The sequence below is a fragment of the Trichosurus vulpecula genome, chromosome 1 (genome assembly GCF_011100635.1).
Source record: "Trichosurus vulpecula isolate mTriVul1 chromosome 1, mTriVul1.pri, whole genome shotgun sequence".
In the NCBI taxonomy this organism is placed as follows: Eukaryota; Metazoa; Chordata; class Mammalia; order Diprotodontia; family Phalangeridae; genus Trichosurus; species Trichosurus vulpecula.
The window spans coordinates 167,236,269-167,250,171 of NC_050573.1; positions in this window are offsets into that span (position 1 = coordinate 167,236,269).

Sequence of the window (13,903 nt, forward strand, 5' to 3'; positions counted from 1 at the left end):
ACTTCTGCTGGCTCATTTTACTGACTTTTTGAAATTTATAAGGCTGTAGTGGGGGTGAAACAAGAAAAATAAATTTAAAGAGGTAAAAAGTAGAGATCTGCATTCCTAGATGGCCTCATATGGGCAGGGCCTGAGACCTCTGCAGTTCTAGCATTGCTTCTCACCAGAACCATGTTATGCCAGAAGAAATAAAACCAAGAGAGGGGTGATGTTCTGGGATAGCCGTCTTTCGATTGTTCTCCTCCCCCCAGTTCTGGCTATGAAGACAAACAAAGCATTTAGTTTACATACTTGTTTAGTTACAATCATGTGTTTAATCACCCAATCTAGAGCTGCAGTGATCATATTAATAACGCAAGTTGTAAAGATCACAAGATGATATGAATAGATGAAGAAAATGATTTGGACAAGATACAACGCATTTGTGTTTAAAAAGAAAGTGTTAACAAGTCCAAACCAGACTCACTTCTGGTTGGTCTCTGTCACAAGTCTTTCCCCCTCTCAGTATATCTCCTGTTCAGCTGTCAAATTAATCCTCCTAAAATACAAATATGACCATGTTGGTCCCTTAATTAATAAACTTGAGTGGCTTCCTATCACCACCAGGATCAAATATAAAATCCTCTGTTTGGCATTCATCACCCTTCACAACCTGGCCCCCTCCTGTCTTTCTGGTCTTCTTACACCTTACTCATATCATGTATTCTGTGGGGTGTATGGGGTGTGAGGGCTTGCTGAGCCCTTGTCAGAGCTACTCATCCACCTTTCATTTCCATCTGATTCACCCAACTCTCATTCAAGAAGTTGTATCATGGACAGCAGCTACACCCCAATAAACCATCTTAGAAGATGGGCTAAACCAGGTTGAGGGTAACCAACAGGTCTCAAACCCATTGGTGAGTTAGGGCAATGTCCACTCCAAGCATGTGAAGACTTCCCCCAATGGAATGGGAGAATGAGAATAATTTGTTCTAATGGCTTTGAAGGTAGCTGAAATTGGTGCTGTGGAGCACTTAGAGTTTGAGCAGACATCCAAGACACCACGGTCATCCACTACATGCTAGTCCATCACCAGTCATCCTGATTTTTATCTGGCCACTGGGCTTGGATGACTCTGAAAGAAAGAGTGAGACTGATGACTTTATGCAACTCTGCCTCACTTAAATCTAATTCACTTGAGAGTTAAGACATCGTTCCATGATGTCATTGGTCCTCTTTGAAATGGACAAAGAAAAACATCATATATTCTCCAATCCAGTGACACTGGCTTAAAATAATCCATGTCTCAACAACATTGGTATTTTCACTGGCTGTCCCCATGCCTGGTATTCTCTCCCTTCTTATTTCTGCCTCCTGGCATCACTGGCTTCCTCCTAGTACCACTTTCTACAAGAAGCCTTTCCTGATCCTCCTTAATACTAGTCTCTTCCTTCTGTAGATTATCTCCAATTTATACTGGAAATGGAAACAGTGTCACATTTTATGTCCTTGGGCTCCAAGATCACTGCAGATGGTTACTGCAGCCATGAAGTTAAAAGATGCTTGCTCCTTAGAAGGACGGCAAATCTGGACAGCATACTAAAAAGTAGAGACATCACCTTGTCAACAAAGGTCCCTATAGTCGTCAAAGCAATGGTTTTTCCAGTAGTAATACGTGATTGTGAGAGTTGGACTTTAAGGAAAGCTGATCACTGCAGAATTGATGCTTTTGAATTGTGATGCCGGAGAAGACTTTTGAAAGTCCCTTGGACAGCAAGGAGGTCAAATCAGTCAATACTTAAAGAAAACAATTCAGACTACTCATTGGAAGGACAAATGCTGAAAATGATGCTTAAATACTTTGGCCACAAAATGAGAAGACAGGACTCCTTGGAAAAGACCCTGATGTTGGGAAAGATTGAAGGCCAAAAGAGAAACAGATGACAAAGGATAAGGTGGATAAATACTGTCATGGAAGCAATAAACATGAGCTTGGACAGACTTCAGGAGACAGTAGAATATAGAAAGATCTGGTGTGCTATGGTCCATGGGGTCACAAAAAGTTGGACACAACTGAATGAATGAACAACAACAGCACCATCTTGTTTTTCAATAGTTGCTTTCAGGTTGTCTCCCCAATTAGACTGTGAACAATGGTTTGAGAACAGGGTCTGTCTTTGCCTTTCTTTCTATCCCTAGTTCTTAGGACAGCACCTGGAAAAGAGTAGATGTGTAATAAAAGCTTACTGTCTGACTCACATAAGTGGACAGAACAATATCTATCTCATCTCAGACCAAGAGCTAGCATGGTCTATAAGAAATGTAAGAGGACTTCACAATAAGGCCAGAAATAAAGTAATGATGTGTGTTAGCACCATTTTTGCTTGATATATTTCTGTAAGTTCTGTCTATACAATAAGACAAGGAAAAGTAATTGAGAGAATAAGTAAAGACAAAGAAACAAAATTATTGCTTTTTGCAGATAATATCATGCTTTTACTTAAACCCTAGTGATTCAACTAAAATTAATTGAAACAATAAGTTCTCTAAAATAGCAGGATATAAAATAAAACCACAAAATTCATCAACCTTTTTATTTATTACCAATAAAACCCAATAAGAAAGGTAGATAAAGACATTTCATTCAAAATAACTACAGAATGTCTTCCTAATATAAAGACAATACTACATACATTTATTTATAAATTGAGTGCCATACCAATTAAACTAACTGCATTACAAAGGCTGGATACAGAAAGAGGCAAATATGCTTGCCTCCAACTCAGTTTCTGCGTGACTGTGAATACCTTTCTAAAGCCCAAACAGTCTTGTGCCTAGACTTGGACTGCCCCTTTTGCGTTTCCTTTTCTGAGTTGGTGACTAAGCAGCAACCTCAAAATGGATATACTCAGGTGGTGACCTCATCAGTTCATAAAAATCCAAGGTTCTGGGATCATTGAGGGTAATGGTCAATTGCACAGGAGAAAGCATCCCAGCAGCAAGGAGAGTGTCTGTGTCAGAGAGGGTAACCACTACTGGAAAGAAGATTGGTCAGAGTTTGGCAGTTTTAAGAGTTAATTGAAAAAATGTCCAGGTGAGGAAATATATAAAATGACTAATTAGGAGTCTAGTAAATTGCTTTTTGTTATGATAAATTATTAGCCCTTCAGCAGATTGTAATAGTAGCCCCCACATCTAGCATTAAAGGATCACTTGGCTGAGTCCACAGGGGATGGGGCATGTGTCCTCTTCTGTACTTAGCTATACAGTTTGGACTGGGTTTGGTCCTGAAGAGCCTGCCTTTGGTGAAAGTGGGTTCCCTCTTCTCAGATCCATGGTCTCATTGAATCCCTCACCCCGGTGAGCTTGGGAGATCTAAGCAGCAATGGACTAAGCCAATCAAGTGTCCACACTAGTTCAACATCGGTATAGTGAGTGCTTAGGGGCAGATGGCTACCAAGATGCCTAAGGGCAAGACAACCCAGGTTAGAAACAGAGAAGATCAAAGTTTTTGTGCCAATTAATAGTGGATCAAGCCCATGTGTTACCTGGGAAAGACAGGGAGACTTGATTTTTAAAATAAATTGAATTTTTAAAAAGAAATAAATACTGAGCATAAAAGAATCACTACATGTATCAATAGAATCAACAGCCCTTAGTAACAACTTGTAATTATGGTACCAACAATCAGCTGGGAGGATCAGAGTGTAAAAGCAGTCTACAGAACAGTTAGTCATTTTGTATTTCCCCTCAGGTAGGCACCATCCAAATCACTCCTGGTCCACACTTTCTGCAAAACAGATCAGGCCTGGGACATAATTCTTGCCAGTGGCAGAATTTCTCAGATGTAGTAGTTTCTTTTGATACCAGCCTATTCCTGACATTGTTGCAATGGAACACTCCTCCCATTGGCATCTGAACTCTTAAACCTTTTGAACTCACAAGGTTTTTGCCAGTCCTGGGGAGCTCCAGCATGGGACACCTTAGCCTAACATCAACAAAGAACAAATACAAGAGAAAGGCAACCCGAATCCAGGTTGAAGTTTGACTAGGCTAATGGCCACATAGCACCCAGGTGAGAGAAAGGGTTAATTTCCCCTTTCTATAACTGACAGCTGGGATATAGTCAGAAGAAGAAGGAGGAAGAGAAGAAGGAGGAGGAAGAGATGATGATGATGATGACAATGAATTCCTTCAGACATTCATGGAGTCGTCAGCTCTTCTCTCTTAGCAGCCAACTGGAGAGGTCTTCATCTTCTCAGAGAAAGAAAAATTGAAGCTTGGGGGCAAGAAAAACTTCCTGACCATTAGCCCCATCTAAAAGTATAATACCTGCCTCAGAAGGTAGTGAGTCCCTCTTCACTGAAGTTCTTCAAGCAAAAGTTACATGGTCACTTGCTGAGTATGCTACAGAAAGGAGATTTGGTGGGGGGATGTGGTTGGATTTGATGATCACTAATGCCCCTTTCAGCTTTGAAATTCCATAATTATATGTGTGTGCATGTACATATATATTGAACATATTGGTTCTTTTTCTCTTTTTTTGATCTTTAAGGGGCATAGGCCTAGTAGTGGGACTGATGGATTCTTGGGAGAGCTATTTGAAACTGTGTGAGATGTTACTAAATTGTTTATCCCCTTTAACCCAGCAATTCTATTACATTGACATATAGTCTAAGGAGGTCAAAGGCAGAAAGAAGGGTTTGCCATCTACTAAAATACACATAGCAACCCTTTTGTGCAAAAAAAGTAACAAAGTAGGTGGCCATTAACTGGGAATTGGCTGAACAAATTATGGTATATGAACTTAATAGAATATTACTGCAGTGTAAGATATGATGAGTATGAAGAAATCACAGAAATAGGGAAGTCAGAACTTTAATGGGAGCTAGGACCAAAGCTTTCTCCTAGGACAAAAACATCAAGGTAGTATGCTTGTTCCATACAGTAGTCCATAGGCAACTGCTGGATGCCTTGTGCCTTATAGTTCTCTGTTCATCTTCCCTGAATTTCATGAGCGCACTCCCTCAACCACCCCTAAACTTCCTCTCCTAAGGTCTGTCTTTCCCTGCAGCCCCTGGAAAAAGGGTGCTAGTCAGACTTCAGAGGGAGTAGGCTCCCCCAAGATGTCTGTGCCTGTAGTTCCTTGTGCCACTGCTGTCTCAGCCCCCAAAGGATTTTATTTGTTTGTTTCTTTTGTCTCAGGCAAAAGAATAGCTCTTGTGGGAAAATATAAATTGAAGCAGTGCAGAGAAAGCAGAACCAGGTGAATAATACACCTAGCTACTACAATAAAGTGACACTAAAAGTTAACTGATTACAGCCAATGACCAATATACAGACCAGAAGACTGATAAGTAAACACTTCCCATTCCAAATGTTTTTAAGGGCATTCCACTAAAGTATACCAGCTCTCCATCCACACTCCTTCATTCACCATAAGTCAATTTCTTTTTCCTTTTCTTTCCTTTCAGTTCCCTTCCTTTTATTTTCTCTTTCCTTTCTTCCTTCATCAATCTATTTCTCTCCTCTTCCCCACCCCAATGAGCAAATTGAAGAAAAACAAAAACAAAATATAAAGCATGTACATAGCCATATCATCTGACAAAAGAAATTCCCACACTGGTCATATCTAAAAACGTATATTTCTTACTGCATTTTAAATTCATCACTTCTCCATCAAGAGGTGAGGAGTGTGTCTCTCATCTTTATTCTTTTGCATTTGTGATTTATCATTGCCTTGATCAGAATCTAAAATTTTCCAAAGTTGTTTTTATCTATAATGTTATCATAGTATAGATTTTTCTAGTTCTGCTCACTTTGCTCTGCATCAGTCCATAGAGGTCTTCCTAGCTTTCTCTAAATCTGTCTACTTCATCATTCTTTATGGCAAAATGATATTCCTTCACATTCATGTACTACAACTTGTTTAGCCATTCCCCAATAAGAGGATACCTCTTTGAGTTCCAATTTTTGGCTCTCACAAAAAGAGCCACTATAAATATTTTTGTACACATAGGTCCTTTTCCTCTTTCTCTGATTTAGCTGAAGTATAAGCCAGGTCGATCTCTAGCCACTTTACAACCAACCCTAATTATGTCCTGATGCTCTTAAATAAGCCTATGTTCCAGCAAAATTGTACTATTAGCTATTTGCTGATCTTTTCTTGCATTTGCTCACCTCTGCGCATACATGAATACCCCTCCACACCATTGTCCCTTTCCAATTCTCCATTCATTCAAGTTCCAAATCAGTTGCCAGCTACTCCATGAAGACTTCTCTTATCCTACAAGCTCCTGTGGCTCCAAGAAGCTGTAGCCTGTGCAGCATCCACACCTCGGTAAAAACCACGTCGGCAGATGGGCGAAACCAGGTTGACAGTAACTGACAGAACTGAAATCCATCAGTGAGTTATGGAAGTGTCTACCGTAAGCAGGTGAAGTCTTCCTCCAATGGAACAATTTGTTCCAAGGCTGTGAAGGCAGCTGAAGCAGACACTGTGGAGCTTGGTCAGATGTCGAAGATGCCAAGGTCATCCACTACAACCCTGGGCCATCACCAGTTGTCCTCACTTTTGTCTTGCCACTGGGCTTGGGTGACTGGAAGAGAGAATGAGGTCAACAACTTTGTGCGAATCTGCCTCATTTAAATCCAATTCATGCTGGAGTCAATACATCACCCTGTGATGTCACTGGTCCTCTTTGAAAATGAAGCACAAACAATAATCCCACTAACTTAAAGTGGTCACTCCCTCCTCAAATTTTCATAAGGAATTTAACCTGAATTTCTCCTTGCTCCTATCAATCAGCTTGCGTCATACTTGTCTATGTAGTAGTCGTAATGTGAGAGGCCATGCGGCTATGAATGAATGCTAGATCTGAAGTCAGAGGACCCAGGTTCAAATTCCAGGTTTCCCACCTGCTATCCCTGTAACTCTGGGCAAGTCACCTGGCCTCTCTGGGTATAAATTTCCTCAGCTGTAAAATGAGAGGGTTGGACTGGACAATCTTCAATGGCCCTACCAGTTCTGAATACATATAAGCTCCCCAAAGGCAAGAACTCTGTGTGGGGGGAGGAAGGGGGAAGGTTCCATGTTTTTTTTTTTTTTTTATTCCCAACACCTTTCACAGTGCCGTATCCATAGTAGGCACTTTCTAAGTGTTCATTGAATAGACCTGAGTTTTCAATAAGCCTAAAGTGCTTCCTGGATCTCACCAAGAAAGACAGGTGCCTCCCTAAAAAAGGCTGGGGGAGGAGGCTCAACTGTAGCTGTGACTAATTTGCTGTGAAATGTTGCAGTGGCAACAATGGTGATGGATAAATGATGAGAAAAGAAAGTGAGCTAGTAAGAGTTAACTAGAAAATAGGGTTCCTTATAAGTTGATGCTTAAAACTCAAATTATTTTATTATTTGGAATTTCTCATGAGTGAAAAATACCATTCTTCTTGATGATACAAGTTTAAATGAAAGTAGTCATGATTTAGTTACAGATATTTAATTTTTTTTAATATCAGGCAGCTAGACGGCATAGTAGATTGCCGTCTACTCATCTTCCTGAATTCAAATCCAACCTCAGACACTTACTAGCTGTGTGACTCTGGGCAAGTCACTACACCTTGTTTGCCTCAGTTTACTCATCTATAAAATGAACTGGAGAAAGAAATGGCAAACTATTCCAGTATATTTGGCAAGAAAACACCAAGCGAGGTCATAAAGAGTCGGACACAAATGAAAATGACTGAACAACAATTTTTCAAAGAGCTCAAGGGATTTGGATATGACATTTGGAGCTTGATCAATAACTGCTTGATCAATAACCCATATGAAATGAATTTGGATGATTCTCCCCTCCTCCAGCTCAAACTGCTGCATTGTGTTTTTAATGAGTCATAAGGCAATATGGCATCATGGAAAAGCTTTGGATTTGCAGTTGGGAGACTTGTGTTCAAATTACAGACCTAGTCCTCATTACCTGTATGACTGTGATCACTTTATTTGCGTAGGTTTCTTCATCTGTGAAGTGATAGACAAGACAAGATCAAAGGTCCCTTCTAATTCCAAGTTCCATGATTCCCTGATTCTGCAAGGAAGTAGCAATTAGAGAAAAACCTAGGAAATTTGTAACTTGTATAGCAAGTACTCTCTGGGGCCTCATTGTCCCAGAACAGGGCTGACTTCCTTCTCAAGATTCTAGGGGTACCCCCTGAGGGATTGAGGTGTCTCTTCATTAATGCCATTGCCTCAAGCTCCCATACAGGGTATATTCCCTCCACTTTTAGCCACCAGTGATTAGTGCCCCTGTTCCAGTTAACCAGTTCTCATCAATTAGTTTTTAAATAGGGATATTTGTTTCAAAGATATAGCAAGCACAAAAGCATAAATATTTCGCCCCAGAACTTCGACAAACCCTCCTCCTCTACCCCATTTTTTTCTCTGGGGAGAATGGACTGAGATTTAATGTAGCTTCTAAGTAGTTTTAATCCCACCAAGTTCATGACCATGCATAGCATCACTACTGAATGAGTCCTTTGTCTCAGCTATTGCTGGGCTGCTCAAAGGTTGCTCCTCAGTCCTCCAGGCATTGATGCTGGACTGGCTGCAAATCTTGTCATGGATTTGACTCCCAGACTCCCAAATGGCTCACTCTCCTGGCCTTTCAAAACTCACAATGTCAAAACTCCCAGATTAATTTCCTTTACCTAAAATGGAAGAACAACACTGAGATAGGCAGAGAACTGAGGCCCATTTTCATGGGCTACATGTTGACCTCGGATGGGGAAAAGGTCCAAGGCCTCTCAGCATACAGCATGATTTCTCACCAGATGCTGTTGGCAAACAGAAAAATTCTAAATCAAGAGAGAGACCAAGGCTAAGGCCTTTTGAACACTTCTGGTTCCAGTTCTGCAGTTGCAGCCAATTAATTACAAAATATCTATATGTGCTCCAAAGTCTCTCCAAGGCATTTCCATTTTGTCATTATGATTCTCCCAGAAGCAAGCTCCCCATCCTCTTTACAAGGGGAATTTCATCAGTCAAGCATGCTGATGCACTATGTGCAGGCGCAAAAGAACTGGGCTTATGGGTCAGCAAGTCCTTAATTATACCTGTTAATATCCCTTGGTGTTGTTTCTGTTTGTCCTTCATTTTCAAAGAGGACCAGTGACATCACGGATGATGTCTTAACTCATGCGCGAATTGGATTTAAGTGAGGCAGAGTTGCACAAAGTCATCAGCCTCACTCTTTCTTCCTGAGTCAATGATGTCCAGTGACAAGACAAAAGTCAGGGCTGCTGGCATTCCCCGGGATGCAGTGGATGGTCTTTGATGTCTGACCAAGCTCTAAGCACTCCACAATGCCTACGTTAGCTACCTTCATGGTTGTTGGAAAAATTGTTGTTCTCTATCACCCATTCCACCAGGGGAGTCTCCCGTGCTTGGAGTAGGTACCTACCTAACTCACTGCTAGGTTTGAGGCCTGACAGTTACCCTCATCCTGGCTTAACCTGTCTGCCAACATGGTTTAGTAGAGTGTAGCTACTATACATGCTACAGTTTCTTACTTTTTTTGTTCTTTCTTTATCAACAAATATTTCTTAATATCACTAACCACTTGCTGGATATAGCATTGCTTTTGGTGCTGTATGCTTTGGGTCTGTTCCCTCTCCCCCTCCACTGCCTTGCCTGTCTCAGGGGATGGCTCTGCCTTGAGGTCTGCTCTTCTGATTGGTGCATGCTATAGCTTTTTGGAGCCTCAGGTGAGAAAGGGGTGAAAGGTAGACACCGAAGGTAGATGAGCAGTGTAAATCTATTACTGATGATTCAAAAGCTTCCCCCCAAATAAGTGAGATGTATTATGAATGAATACTGTGGGCAAAGGAAGCTGTTGGCCATTAGCAACTAATCTATGTATGGCTCGGTGGAATGAGAGCTTTGTCCCAGGTGTCAAGAGAACTAAGTCATCTTCATATCCTTAGCACCTAGCATAATGCTATGATGGCACATACGCACTTGATAAATGCTTGTTAATGAACTGATTGACAACTGGACAATCAATAATGTTCCTAACAGCTCAACAATAGCATATTGTAAGGTGTGTCTATATTATTTTTGTTGTCCTTTGTACTCAGAGAGGACCGGATGATGTCAGGATCGAGGTATAATATATCTGACTGTGGCTGATCAAACCCATAGGAGCTCAGAAGGCTCTACCACAGGTCAGCACAAACATCCCATATAAACATCTGGGATGAAGATGTTTCTAAATTTGCCCATTTCCCATTTCTTTTGTGCTACTGCAATTGTGCTTTTCTCATACAGCGCAGTGCCATCTTTGATGTGGGCACACCATGCTGGGCAGTCCTATGCCAGCTCCTATGTCTCACAATCAATACCAAAGTTCTCTTTTTTAATGCTTTTAAATTTTATTCATTTGTTTTTAGTTTTTAACATTCACCTCTATAAGATTTTGAGTTCTAAATTTTCTCCCCCTCCCTTTACTCCCTCCTAACCCAAGCTGACACGCAATCTGATATAGGCTATGCATGTACAACCATATTAAACATATTTCCACATTAGTCATGTTGCAAAGAAGGATTAGAACCAAAAGGAAAAACCATGAGAAAGAAGAAACAAAAAAAGAGAGAGAGAAAATAATAAGCTTTGATCTGCATTCAGATTCCATAGTTCTTTTTTCTGGATGTGGATAGCATTTTCTATCATGAGTCTTTTAGAATTGTCTTAGATTCTTGTATTGCTGAGAAGAGTTAAGTCTATCAAAGTTGGTCATCATATAATGTTGCTGTTACTATATACAATGTTCTCCTGGTTCTGCTCACTACATTTAGCATCAGTTCATGTAAGTCTTTCCAGGTTTTTCTGAAGTCCACCTGCTCTTCATTTCTTATGGAACAATAGCATTCCATTACATTCATGTACCACAACTTGTTCAGCCATTCCTCGGTTGATGGGCATCCCCACAATTTCCAATTTGAGGCCACTACAAAAAGAGCCACTATAAATATTGTGGTACATATGAGTCTTTTTCCTATTTGTATGATCTCTTTGGGATACAGACCAAGAAGTGGTATTGTTGGGTCAAGGGGCATGCACAGTTGTATTGCTGGGTCAAGGTGCAAGCACAGTTTTATAGCCCTTTGGGCATAGTTCCAAATTGTTCTCCAGAATGGCTGGATCAGTTCACAACCCCACCAACAATGCATTAGTGTTCCAATTTTCCCATATCTTCTCCAACATTTATCATTTTCCTGTTTTCTCATGTTAGCCAATCTGATAGGTGTGATATGAATACCAAAGTTCTTCAGAGAGACCTTGAGAGTGTCCTTGTACCACTGTTTTGGACCTCTGTGTGAGTGCTTGCTTTATGTGATGTAATAAATACATCTATATTATCTATCCATCTCTAGAAACCCTAAGTGTTCAGTCACTGAGTGGTGCAAAGCTCACCTAATTAGACAGGCCTTAAAGAAATCTCATATTAGATAAGTACGAATTTAAACCAAAAATGAAAAATATATTTCTAGTGTTCTACTAGTCTCAGCCTTTTTCCTGCTTATCTTTGCATTGTAAACTGTTCTAACAAGTACAAAATCTTACAGCCTCCAAGACTAACCTTAACACCCTATGATGACTCTGTCCTTCAGCTCTCATTTTCCAACCGGGGTCTATAGAGTGGAAGAAAGTGGAATGGAAACTAAACTGTTATATGAAACTACCTCTTTTCCCATAATGAGAAATCTTGCTCTAGGACCCTCACTTATGACATCATAAACCAGATCTTCATCTGGTTTAATGCATGCATAGCACAAGAGATATAAAGATGAAGACCTGACTTACTGTAATCCTGTCATATACGAGAATCCCAGGAGCAAGTTTCTCACTCTGGGGGCTTTAGATGCTCAGAGATTCAAAGTAGTGTTAAGTAGAAGTTCTGAAGGCTAAACCTCCCTTTCTTGGCTTTGCAGCCCCATTCCCACACTCTTCCTTCTTGGTAATAGATGGATGAGGTGAGAGCATAGCATTGCTAAGTGAAAAAGATTGAGTACCAATAACTTCCCTAAGAGCATATTGTTTGTAGGCAGAGAAGGATGACAACAAGGGTGGGAGCAGAGAAAAATAAATAACTGAATAAATAGAAGCAAAGAAACCAGGCCTCTATCTTTACAATCAATGGGAAGCACATCCCCAGTTAAGAGGAAGTGAGAGCCAGATATGGGCCTTGACCTTTCTAAACCAACTCCCTACTCACTAGTACGAAGGCTCTTTGGTCACCCTTGCCCTCATTTCCATTTCACACCTGTTTTCTATCAAGTAGAATTATGTGCTAATATGGGAGGGTGCTGATGGCCTATCTTGGTTATTAAACAAATGCCTTTAGTCCAACTTTGGTGACCTCCCAAAATGTCTTGAAAGTTGGTTCCCAATCCAGTAGAATGGGACATACGCATTATAAGTAGTGTTCTCATTCATTCTTGTCAAATAACAAATAAATCTTTATAGAGTTGTGGACTCTTGGCTTTCAATCAGAATCTAGGAAATGAAACCAAAGATGGCAATGCTTCAAAAACTAGCTAGAAGGATCTAGTTTAGAAAATGTTACCTGAAAAGCATGCTTTGAAAGGCTTCATTGGCCAAGCAGGCCAAAATGGGAGGCAACACAACATAATAAAACTATAAATGAGTCCCAGCTGTGTCCCTAAGAAGCCATGTCACCTTGGCTAAGTCACCTCATCTCACTGGTTGCCATTTGTCTTGTCAATGACTCTTACAGGTCTAAAATTCAGGACTACTATGAATTCACACTTCCAAAAGCATGGCTACTTCTTAAGTAAGATCTTAAGAAGATGCTGGTTTAGACATGTAGCACTCCTATGAAGATGCAGGAGAAAGATGCATAAATTCATTCAATATTTGACGGAAGAGAAATATAGTGACACTGAAGTATCTCCAAACTGGAGCAGAAGTCCCCTATTTTATTAAAAACAACAACACACAACAACAAGCCACAAACCTTTAGCAGCTTTTATAGATCAAAACCACTGTATCCTAAGGAATTCTATTTTTTTGAGGGACCTCTGTCAGGGAGGTCTTATATGTGGATTCTTTTTCCATCAGCAATTTTCTTCCATATAGCCTTCTAGACCATACTCTCTAATCTTCCTCTATCAGCTTCAGAACAGAATCAAGGATTTTGTTCTTCAACCCCAACTAACTAATAAACCCACATCTAACTTTCCATTTGTAATATAATTAAATATGTCATGCTTTTAAAGCATGTGAATGTGTGATCCACTCAACCTCATGCGGAAGGGGAGGCAGTTATATAACCATGTAGTCTCTCCATTTCTTTCTATTCTGCACTGTGACATCTTCAGTCCCCAAATGAAAATGAGAGCTGGAAAGAAAACGAGTAATATAACTAAATATGTCATGTGTTTTTAAAGCATATGAATGTGTAGGAGGACCATTCAACATGATGGGGAAGGGGAGGCAGCTATATAACCATGTAGTTTCTCCATTTTTCTCTGTTCTACCCTGTGACATCTTTAGTCACCAAATGAAAATGTGAGCTGGAAAGAAAATGAGTCAGACAATGGAAAATAATCAAGTCACTCAGGAGACATTTTTCCCCCCTAAAAGTGAGTATTGCTATTTTTCCTGATAGGCAATATGGGATATGGAATAGATGGCCAGCTCTGGAGTCTGAAGACCTAGGTTCTGAGTCCTGCTTTGATACATACTGGCTGTGTGACCATGGGCAAATTACTTTACCTGTTAGTACCAAAGTTGCTGATCTGCTTTGGTGGAGGGAGTGTCCACACTTGCTAAATCAAGGAATCCCAGGTTTAGGCTAAAAGAACTTTTTTTTAATGGGTAAGGGATACAAGATATTTACCTTCAGTCATG